This window comes from Callithrix jacchus, chromosome 11, assembly GCF_049354715.1.
Source record: "Callithrix jacchus isolate 240 chromosome 11, calJac240_pri, whole genome shotgun sequence".
Classification (NCBI taxonomy): Eukaryota; Metazoa; Chordata; class Mammalia; order Primates; family Cebidae; genus Callithrix; species Callithrix jacchus.
This window is the reverse complement of record NC_133512.1, coordinates 87,842,219-87,854,109: the sequence shown is the minus strand read 5'-3', so window position 1 is coordinate 87,854,109 and position 11,891 is coordinate 87,842,219. Positions and strand designations below refer to the sequence as shown.

Genomic DNA, 11,891 nt, shown 5'->3' with positions numbered 1-11,891 from the left:
GAACTACACTGTCTTCAGATCTTCACAAGGGAATTTCAAGGGTGGTTTGGATTATACTTTAGTACATGCCCTCTGGGTAAACTGGGTCTCAGCTTGCCTTGGACCACCCAAATATAATGTGCTGCCTCTCTAAGAACCACAGCCACATGCATAACCTATTCCTCTCAGAATGCCCATGACACACATAAAACTAGGAAGGTAGAGTCGCAAATTCTTGCTCTTCTATAAGTCCAGTTGAATTTTCAAATGTGTTTTCATTGGTTGAGACTATGAAAAGCCAAAATGCCCTACTGGGCTGTGGCTATACTGGCAAGCAGAGATCTCTTCTCCTCTGGCCCCTTTATCTTGCAAGAGGCCCACACCTTCCTGAATGTGGTAACCAGGTTCTGGGTGAGTTCTCTTGTACTGACAACCCTTAGGCATTAGTGAAACCCTCTGGAGTCACTGAAAATGTATGTGAGAGAGCATTCAAATAGATAACTAGAGAGGCTGGTTTAAAAAAAAAGACTGGGTCCCAGCCACCCTCTCCACCCTGCCCCTTTGGACCCACCCTGGGTTGATGTAGGGAAGACTGGGCCCTATCCCAGAGTAAGTCAGAATTTCTGGAGATGGGCCAAAGTGTTTGTAGTTCTTAAAAGCTCCCCAGGGGATTACAATAAAACCAAAGGTTGAGAACCACTGATATACATTATCCCAATGCATCCTCTTACCCATATTGTTAAATAACTTGGATCAAGTCAAAGCTAGTGAAAAGCAGCAAGCTGGTGACAGTGAAAAACAGCAGTTTCCAATCTCCAAGCACATACTTTCCCTGGCTATACAGTAAACAGCTATCTCTGAATTAGTTCAACTTATCAGCTCTGCTGATGATAATCAAGGGTGAAGCTCAGAGCTTTGGGAATCCTATGCCACAATGATGCGTTAGGGGCAGGGGGCAGTGCAGGGAGACAGAGGCCACATTTGAAAAGGAAGAACATTCCAGAATTCCCAGAAGTTCTGTTTCTGAAGGCAGAATCACTATTCTACTAGTTATCCAGAGCCCCGTATCTCAATCTGAGTCCTACTTTTCATACAATCTCTATGAGCAACCATTTCTGTTTATTTTTTATTCCAAATATTTTCCCTTCCTCTTCTTTCTCATTGCCACCATCCAAACCAAGGCCTGTATCACTTCATTTCTAAATTGTTAAATTTAATGCCCAGTGAGGCTCACTGGCACCAGACTTTCTTCCCTTTGATTCATCTTGCTCACTCTTTCCAAATCACTATAAAAGTGTTTCCATCATTATTCTGCAGTCCTCCAAAATCTTCATTGGTTACTATTGCCTAAAAGGTCCAAACCCCTTACTCTTCCACAATCTAGCCCATACTCCTGCTTCCAAATCTGTTTCCCACGAATCACTGCAGTCTAACTACTCACTGCTGCTTAGACACGCCAAGTGCATCTTCAGCACACACGGTGCATGCTGTGATGGAAAGAGCTTTAAAGTGGGACAATTCTGCGTTCTGATCCCCATTCTGGGTAAGCCTGGAGAGTTATTTAACCTGTCTGAGCTACAATTCCTCCTTTGCCACAGCTGAGTAGCAATAGCGATTTCATAAAGTGATTGTGCGGACTAACGAGTGAATGGGTACAATGATACAAGCGGATGCGGTGGAAATTGTACATGGTGGATATTGTTACTACTCTGCTTAAACAAGCTCCCTAGCTAGTAGTGACCCCATCCCCCTTTCTTCTTGGTCTGGGTGTGCATATACTGTCTCTTATCTCCAAACCACCACTCAGTGCTCAGCTCTGGCCACTTGGCTGAAACTGCAAACCATATTTCTGCTTTGCCAGCCACTCCTTGGTTGGCTCCTCAAGAAGGAGATGTCAGAGGAGACTACAGGCTGGAGGAGGAGACAGGAGGGAATGTGCTCTTTCTGTCTGCTGCAGCCTCCTGTCTGTGTTATTTCAGCAACAGTTCCTCCTGCTGCAGCAGCAGGTTCTAGTTTGCAGTTTTCTCACCCTACAGCCCAGCCTCATTGTGGCTTTAAGAAACATCAACACCATCAAGCCGGGACTGCCACCTTAGCTTCAAGTTTCTAAATTGAAATAATCCCAACCTCTTCCCTTTGTTCCTCTATATCTAAGAGTGCTCGCTGCTTCCTGTACCTTGCATTTCTGCAATAGCTCAGAGTTCCCTTGATGTTCTCCAGTTCTCTATATTAAATTCTCCGTTTCTGTAACTGCTATGTTTCCTGACAAGGTCCTGGCTAGTCCACCTCCTGTCTCCCCTCCTCCGTGGTGGGCATATACTCTGGAGTTGGATACACACCTCCATGCAAGAAGCCCACCATGGGCATCCCATCCTCTGAACTCTACAGACCCTCAGACTTACCATAGAGCTGGCGTGAACCTCAGAAATGAATTTTTTTTTTTTTTGAGATGAAGTCTTGCTCTGTCACTCAGCCTGCAGTCCAGCGGCACGATCTCAGCTCATCACAACCTCCGCCTCCCAGGTTCAAGCAATTCTCTGCCTCAGCCTCCCAAGTAGCTGGGATTACAGGCACATGCCACACACCCAGCTAATTTTCTTATTTTTAGTAGAGACAGGGGGTTTCACCATCTTGGCAAGGCTGGTCTTGAACTCCTGACCTCGTGATCCACCCACCTTGACATCCCAAAGTGTTGAGATTACAGGCATGAGCCACTGCACCTGGCTGAATTTCTAATATGACTCCCTTGTCTTGCACTTGAAGAAGCTGAGTTTCAGAAGCTACCATCAAAGGCACAGCCTCCACCTGGTTCTCTTACCTGACTTCCATGACAAGTTGCCCTCGGGAACCATTCACTAAGAACTCAATCATCTGAGGCTCTGAAGCACCTCCTTAAGTACTGCCTAGAGTATCATCCAACTGCTACTGTTCTGCTAGGCATCTTTCTAAAGGAACTCAACTGTGAGTCACTGAGCCCCACAGAGAACTTGGTCCTATATATACACTGTGTATGTGGGCATGTAAAGAAGACTCCAAATAAAGTCTGGTGAATAAACTATTTGATCCAGAACTCTGAGCATACAGAAGGGATGTCCATGCTCTCATGTGTTCTAGATTATTGCTAGCAAGGACCAACACCTGTATCCAATAACATCGGGGAAGTGTAGTTTTATGACTTCATGGATGCTGAAAAGTCTTCTGAGTTGTTTTCTCTTTAGATGCAACAAAACAGAAGCTTTACTAGAATTTTACAGGAATACATATCCTATTCACTGGACAAGAAGTGCAGGTAAATTCACAGCACAGTTTTATCAGGTGATGTTTCCTCACTGACAGAATTTAATGTTAAAAGTTATAAATAACGTTTTAATGGGGCCAGGCGCAGTGGAGCATGCCTGTAGTCCCAGCTACTCAGGAGGCTAAGGCTGGAAGATCGCTTGAGTTCAGGAGTTCTGGGCTGTAGTGCACTATGCCCATCAGGTGTCTGCACTAAGTTCGGTCCCGGGAAGAGGGGACCACCAGATTGCCAAAGGAGAGGTGAACCAGCCCAGGTCAGAAATGGAGCAGGTCAAAACTCCCGTGCTGATCAGTAGTGGGATCACGCCTGTGAATAGCCACTGGACTCCAGCCTGGGCAATATAGCAAGACCCTGTCTCAAAAAAAAAAAGTCTCAATGGGACAAAACATTTTAAAGAGGTTGTCCACTTTTCAAATTTCCTTCCATAAATTTGGCTGTAATGTGATAACCTCACATTATGCAAAGGGAGTAACTGACCCAATGAGATGTTTTTTCTGTCAGTTACCAGGGCTGTGCAGGGCTGTGTCAGCCTGACCCAGGGACCACGTCCAGGACTCAGATAGTGTGACCTGATCCTTGCCATGGTCCTCCTCTTCTATACATGCCTCCTCTGCAGTGCTCTGCCTTCCAAAGAAGTCAGGCTCTGCCTTGGGATCAATTTGTAAAACTACTTCTATCACTGTGCAGCTGCTGGACGGATGGGGCAGAGTGGGGGCTGGAGGCTGCCACAGAAGGAGGCTGCTCTGCCAGAGGAAGGCAATGGAGGATCCCATGAAATGAGTTAAAATGTAACTTTGGCCTAAGCTTCCTAATTTAGTGATTTGGAAAATTTCATGGAAAATGAACTTGGGGGCTCGTATTAGCCAGATAATTAATTTCTTTCTCTGTTTTATTTTCTCTTTTGAATTGTTGCCAGCCTTAGAATTGAAGAATAAGTGTCCAGTGGATCAGAAAAGCATATGGAGAAAAGATTGAATGCAAACATGTACCAAACACACTGTGTGCCAGACACTGGGGGAAGCGCCGACAGCCCACGGCAGAGGAAGTCACATTAGAGTCACCTGAGGAATATTTTTAAAGACCCAAAGCCCAAGTTACACTCCAAACCAACTAAATCAGAATGTCCAGGTGGAGCAAAAGTTTCTGCAGATCCCCCAAGTGATTTCAATGTACCATGGAGGCTGGGAGCCATTGATCTAGGCCCTAGAGGGAAGGAGAATGAGCTTTGGAGTAATGCAGACCTGGGTTCATATTTCAATTCTACAGCTTCAGGCTGTGTCATTTTAAGAAATTTAAACCTGCCAGACAGTGGCTCACACATGTAACCCCAGCACTTTGGGGGGCTGAGGCGAGCCAGTCACGAGGTTAAGAAATTGAGACCATCCTGGTCAACATGGTGAAACCCCATCTCTACTAAAATACAAAAAATTAGGCCATGCACGGTGGCATGTGCCTGTAGTCCCAGCTACTGGGGAGGCTGAAGCAGGAGAATTGCTTGAATCCAGGAGGTGGAGGTTGAAGTGAGTCGAGATGGTGCCACTGCACTCCAGCCTGGCCACAGAGCAAGACTCGGTCTCAAAAAAAAAAAGAAATTTAAACCTTTTTAGTCTGGCCATCTTCCTTAGCCAATGGGGATATCAATACCACTCTGAAAAAATAAAAATACAGTCATGCATCACTTAACAATGGAGATACAGTTGGAGAAATGTGTCCTTAGGCAATCTTCTTGTTATGCTAACATCGTAGAGTGTGCTTACACACACCTAGAGGGTGTAGCCTACTACACACCTAGGCTGTGTGGTACAGCCTATTGCTCCTAGGCTATAAGCCTATACAGCATGTGACTGTACTCAATACTGCAGGCAATTGTAACACAAGTGTAAGTATTTGTGTATCTAAATATAGAAAAGGTACAGTAAAAACACAGTCTTATGATCTTATGGGACCACCATTGTAAATGCAGTCCGTGGTTGACCAAGATGTTATGCAGCGCATGACTGCGACCATTTACAATTAAAGGCAGAGGCCTTGAAGAACTAACGGTAGGGCAGGACAGGAGACAAGAGGAGCAAGCTAGTTCTGTCCGGGAGCATCAAAGAATGCTCCTCAGAAGAGCAGCCACCGATCTGAGCTCTGACTTACGGGAGCTTTTGGATGAGCAGAAAATGAAGAGAAAAATCTTCCTAACTGAAGGAACAGTAAGTGGAGAGATGGGATGAAAAACAGCAGGTTCAGAAATCAGTGCGGAGACTCCTGTGGCAGGAGCCACGGGGCTTGGAGGGTATGGTGGGGACGTGCCAGGGACACCATGGAGCCCTCGGGTCCCCTCCCAGGAGCTGGGGTCTTTCCCTTTACACAGTGAGAAAACAGTGCAAAGTCAGCAAAGGAAATGGTAGGATTAAACTTGTGTTTTAAGCTTGAAAAGAGGGGAGTTTGGAGGCAGGCAAGCCAGGCAGAGGGTCATGAGAACGGATCAGGGAGGGGACTTAGGCCCTGAATTGCAGAATGGGTGCGAAACTCTCCGGCCATCTGAATTCCTACTGATTCACTGTGGGAATTCATCCGCCAGGGTTTCTGTGTGCGTGGCTGATTGATGATGTCATTTACACAGACAGGGGCTTTTTAGGGGAAAGACACTGAGTTCAGTTTGAAACTGGAGCAAGATACCGGATAAGCAGTCGGAAATGTAGGTCAGCAGCTCAGCAGGGATGGGGTGGCGTCAGGAGTGGGCGGGTGGGAGAGAGTGAAACAGTCCTGGGAGAGCGTGCAAAGTCAGGGGACCCTCCAGGACCACGTGAGAACTTTGAGAGAGGCCTCCATTAATGGTGGCAAAGGAAGACACAGACCAGAGGGCTTGAAGAAAACCCTCTCCAGATACTCAAGAAAAAGAGTGTCTCAGAGGCCGAAGGAGGATGGTTCCCGGGGCTTGGTGGTCAAATTCAAACTGGGAAATGGGTGGTCATCCTTTTCCTTAAAAAAAAAAAAAAAAAAACAAAAGCCGGTCCATAACAGCAAGCTTTGTGGTATTAAAAAAATAATAACAACAACAACAAGAAGCAGGGCCTGTCAAAGCAGAGTTTGGAAGATTAAAGGAGGAATGCGTGAAGAGATAGCAGAGGCAGGGTGACGCGCAGAAGCCCTAAAGAAAAACATCAGCAGGAAGATGCTGAACGGCAGCTTGAGGGAGAAGCAAGATTGAAGAGGGCTGGTTTCTAGGAAAACATTTGGCTATTTAATTAGGTCAAGGAAAAGGGTGTCTGGACCTGGAGATGGTAGAGAAAAAGAGGAAAAATGGATGTGTTAACATTCTGGAGCAGATTGAAGCCAAGAGAGTAAGAGTGCAGGTAGAAGGAGAACGTAGACTTGGAAAGAGACACTGGAGATCAGGGTTCCTTGAAGGATTAGTAAGATATTTTCGGCCAGGCATGGTGGCTCACACCTGTATTCCCAGCACCTTGAAAGGCCAAGGCAGGCAAATTCCCAGCACCTTGGAAGGCCAAGGTCAGGAGTTCGAGACCACCTTGGCCAACATAGTGAAGCCCTGTTTCTACTAAAAATACAAAAAATAGCTGAGCATGGTGGAGGCACCTGTAGTCCCAGCTACTCGGGAGACTGAGGCAGGAGAATTGCTTGAACCTGAGAGGCAGAGGTTGCAGTGAGCCAAGATTGCACCACTGCACTCCAGACTGGCGACAGAGCGAGACTCCATCTCAAAAAAAAAATTTTTGAAGTGACATTAAAGGCCCAACTTCATAAAAATGACATCCAGGTTTGGGAAATGAAGCAGTTATAAGGGGAGGAGTCTATGGTTTGCCTTTGGGAATGGAGTTCAAAAATCAAAACAAAATGAGATCAAGACTGGGAAAGTATTTCCTAAGCTATAAAATACAAATCATTTTTTAATGTATTGTTTTCACTCTTTTTGAAATGGATGGGTGGAGGGACTGTGGGGCTGATGGAGCACATAAACCATCCATGTGGACCCTGGCGTTGCCCGGGATGATGGCAAGGGATACAAAGGGAGAGTTTTCTGTTTACTAGGGAATGTGGAGAAGGGGCCAGATATCAATGGATGACGGGAAAGAGGAAGAGACCTCCCCTGCTTGACATGGGCCTGCAAAGAAGGATGGTTCATAAAAGTGTCACAGGGACTTTTGGGTCGCAGCACTGTGCAGTGAGAGGGAATGCTCACCCTTCTTCCAGGGCTTGGGAGAACAGTCTCCACTTGATATGTCTTGAAGGCAATGTAGTCAACAAGAATGTTCAAGAAGGCTGGGCAAGGTGGCTCATGCCTATAATCCCAACACTTTGAGAGGGCATTTGCAATCCAATCACTTTGGGAGGGTAAGGAGCTTTGTTTGAAGCCAAGAGTTCAAGATCAGCCTTGGCAACATAGCAAGACCCCATCTCTAAAAAAAAAAAAAATTAGTTGTGTGCACCTGTAGTCCTAGCCACTTGGGAAGCTCAGGTGGGAGGACTTCTTGAGCCCAGAATTTTGAGGCTGACAGAGAGCGAGCTATGATCACACCACTGTACTCTAGTCTGGGCAAAAGAGTGAGACCCTGTCTTTTAAAAAAAATGTTCAAGAAAGCCTTTTTTGGTGGCAAGAAAGAGAAAACCACCACAGGGTGCAGTGGCTCACATCTGTAATCTCAGCACTAAAAGGCTGAGGTGGGTGGATCATGAGGTCAGGAGACCGAGACCATCCTGCCCAACATGGGAAACCTGCACAGATTCAGAGGTTTAACTCATTGTGGCTATGTTGCCAGAAGTCCTGGAGCCAGCATTCCCCAGGCATGGCCAGCGGGTTGCCCAGCACGTCTGCCTATAGCAGCCAGCCTTTCTCAGAGCCGGGCTGCTGTTGCATGACTGCTCGTTCCACAGAGTAAGTGCTTCCAAACATGCACACAGAAACAGAACGGGGTGTGTGGAGGCAGGGATGGGCAGAGAAAGGCGCATGGCGATGTAAACGCAGTGTGTGGAAGAAGTGAGGGCTAAGCAGGACTGAGGAGAGACCGGTCTGGAAAATGCACAAAAGGGAACACAATGGTGCTTGAAACACAGTCCATTTCCCAGTAAAAGAGAGCAGAGCTTCTCTTAGGGGCAAAGAAAGTACTAAGCATCTCACAGCTCCAAAAAGCAAGGAAGTGATCAAATAATGGGACATGTCAGAAGAACACAGAGTCAGACATGAGGGCTCATCTGGCCAAATGTGACACAGTGTGAGCCTCAAAACAAATCATGATAGTAACAGATTTTGAATAAAATAGGAATTCATTAGTCCATTCAGATACAAATAAACACATTAAGAAATGGAAAGTTAGGCGAGGAATGGGATATTTACATCGTTTCCAAGTTCCTCCTTACGAAATATTTATTAATTACAAGGGCGGAGAGGGAAGAGTCACCCGGCAGAGACACCTTAATCAAGAGATCAGACTTCATTGCTGGGAATTGTGCAAATCGAAAACATATGTTACCTGATAGCACGCATGGAGAAGAACACAGATTACTTTTGGGATTGTCGTGAGAAAGACACATAACTTGAATCTAATCATGAGGAAATATCAGACAGGCCCAAACTAAGAAGCATGCTACCGAACAACTGATCCTGAATCTTCAAAAAATGTTAAGAATTCAAAGATCAAGGAAAGACGGGGGGTTGGTTTCAAAGTGAGGGAGCGAAGGCACATGACTGCGGAATGCTCTGTGTGATTCTTTTGCTGTGAAAGAACATCAGGACAATTCGAGAAAGTTGCAAGGGATGTGAGCTGTGGAGGGGAGGTCGCGCCTGCTGCCAGTGTCCTGGTTTTCATGGTTGCACTGTGGTTAGGTAGGGGAATGTCTTTGTTTGCTGGAAATGCACACTGACGTAGTTGAGGGTAATGGGGCGTCATGTCAGCAACTAAACAAAAAAAAAGGGTTTTAGGGTTTTTAAACTACACTTACAACTTTTGTTTGTTTCAAAAATGTTTTTAAAAACCATAAAATATAAAAAGGTCAGTGTCTATGTTTTTCCTTAAACAGAGCTTTGTTTTAGAGTGTTAATGGGCTGGATGGGAGGCCCCAGCAAAGTTTGTCCACATCCCCAAACCTGCGAGTGTGAGCTTCTTTGGAAGAAGCGTCTTTGCATATGTGATCAAGTGAAGGATCTCTAGATGAGATCACCCTGGACTATCCAGATAAATCCAGTGACAAGTGTCCTTGTGAGAGACACACAGAGGGGAGGATGCGAAGACCGAGGCAGAGGTTGGAGGGACACAGACTTAAGCTAAGGAATAAGCTAAGGAATGCCTGAAGCCACCAGAAACTGGAAGAGGCGAGGCAGGATTCTTCCCTAGCACCTCTGGGGGGAACATGGCCCTGCTCATCTGTTGATTTTGGACTTCCGGCCTCCAAAACTGTGGAAGAGTACATTTCTGTTGTTTTAAGCCGTGCAGTTGGTGGTCATTTGTTACAGCAGCCCAAGGAAGCTCATATGTACTTTTCTCCTTTCACTTCACTGGAAATATAGAAAACTAGGTGAAAACCAAAACCAAGATGGCTTTGGATGCTCATGATTTTAGGCTGTCAGAGCCAGAGGGAGAACATTCATTCCCCTTCTCAAAGGAGCATGCTGCTCTGTGGGAAAAACCACTTCATCCGGTCACAGTGCCACCAAACACTCCATTGGTATTTGCACCGCTGACACTCAGAGTGCCTAAGCTCTAGGCTTGTTGGGGCTCTTGAAAGGAATGGTCCTCAACCAGGAGTGATTTTGGCCCCCAGGGAACATTTGACAATTTCTGGGGCATTTTTGGTTGTCATAACTGTGGGATGGGGTTTGCTACTGATACTGAGTGGGTGGAGGTTAAATATCCTATAATGCACAGTGCAGCCCCTCACCACAAAGAAGTATCTGCCTGCCCTAAAACATCATTAGTGATAAGTCTGAGAAACCCTGCCCTAAGGGAACAATTTTTTTTTTTTTTTTGAGATGGAGTCTTGCTCTGTCGCCCAGGCTGGTGTGCAGTGGCTCGATCTCGGCTCACTGCACCCTCTGCCTCCCGGGTTCAAGCGATTCTCCTGCCTCAGCCTCCTGAGTAGCTGGGATGATAGGCCTGCACCACTATGCCTGGCTAAATCTCGTATTTTTAGTAGAGATGGAGTTTTATCATGTTGGCCAGGCTGGTCTCGAACTACTGAACACTGGTGATCAGACCAACTCAGCCTCCCAAAGTGATGGGATTACAGGCGTGAGCCACCGCACCAGGCCTGGGAACAACTTCTTTCTAAAAGAATCTTGACACTTCTCTGTCAGGGTAGGAAAACAAGAAAGAAGGAGGCACTCCACAAACCCTTCGGGACTATTTTCTAAAATTATTATTGTGGTAAGAACATGTAAGGTGAGATCTATCCTCAAGCACAATGTCCTACAGACAAACTTACTTGTCTTGCATAACTGACATTTTGTCTACCTCCTCATCTCCCAGAAGAAGTTGCTCAAGAAACAGGAGCGGCTGAAGCTGAAGCAACTGCAGAAAGAGAATAAGCTTCAGAAACAGGAGACCTCCTCCAAGGACACCTCAGTTTCCATTAATGTCAACACCAGCCCGGAAGACATGAGGAGCAATAACGTTGAGGACTGCAAGGCGGTGGTGAGCCCAGGGAATAAGATGGAAGATGCAACAGCCAGTGGTCAAGAAGACTCCAAGGCCCCAGATGTGTCCACCCTGAAGGCCCTGGGCCTGCCTCAGCCAGACTTCCACAGCCTCATCCTGGACCTGAGTGCTCTCTCCCTCATGGATACTGTTTGCCTCAAAAGCCTGAAAAATATTTTCTGTGACTTCCGGGAGATTGAGGTGTACAGTGGTGGCCTGCCACAGCCCTGTGGTCAGCCAGCTTGAGGCTGGGCACTTCTTTGATGCATCTGTCAGCAAGAAGCATCTCTTTGCCTCTGTCCACGATGCTGTCACCTTTGCCCTCCAACACCCGAGGCCTGTCCCCGACAGCCCTGTTTTGGTCACCAGACTCTGACCATGCTGCAACCTGCCTGAGACTGTATACCTCTAAAGGTTGTGACAGGGCACCCCTGAGAAGCCCCTCACCCCTAGGCCACCTCCAGGTACTACCCAGGAGTTCCCTGCATGTACATACACACAACCCAGGGATGGAGGTCCTGGGACTCCAAGTTCAGTGCTCCAGGCCTGGGACAGGGGACTGTAGTCAGGCTGGCACTGGCTGGGTACAGGGAGGGAACTGGTACATGTTTTAGCCTCAGGAATAAAGGTTTGTCTGCTCAAAAAAAAAAAAAAAAAAAGAGCCACATTTACTTCCCCTCCCCAACCTCTGGCAACCACCATTCTACTCTCTGCTTCTATTGGCTTCTTTAGCTACCTCCTATGAATGGTGGAATCATGCAATATTTGTCCTGTGCCTGGCTTATTTCACTTAGTGTAAGGTCCTCAATGCCCATCCATGGCAGGATTTCCTTCTTTTTATGGCTGAATACTATTCCATTGTATGAATATAGGATATGTTCTTTATCCATTTGATATGGTTTGGCTGTGTCCTCACCCAAATCTTATCTTAAATTCCCTCCCACTGGGAGGGACCCAGTGGGAGGTAATTGAAT

At 46.5% G+C, this 11,891-nt stretch overlaps 1 pseudogene; it reads left to right on the top strand.

Moving 5' to 3' along the window:
- The first annotated feature begins 282 nt into the window (after window positions 1–282).
- Window positions 283–11,561, top strand: LOC144578236 (solute carrier family 26 member 6-like; annotated as a pseudogene).
- Window positions 11,562–11,891: the final 330 nt, after the last annotated feature.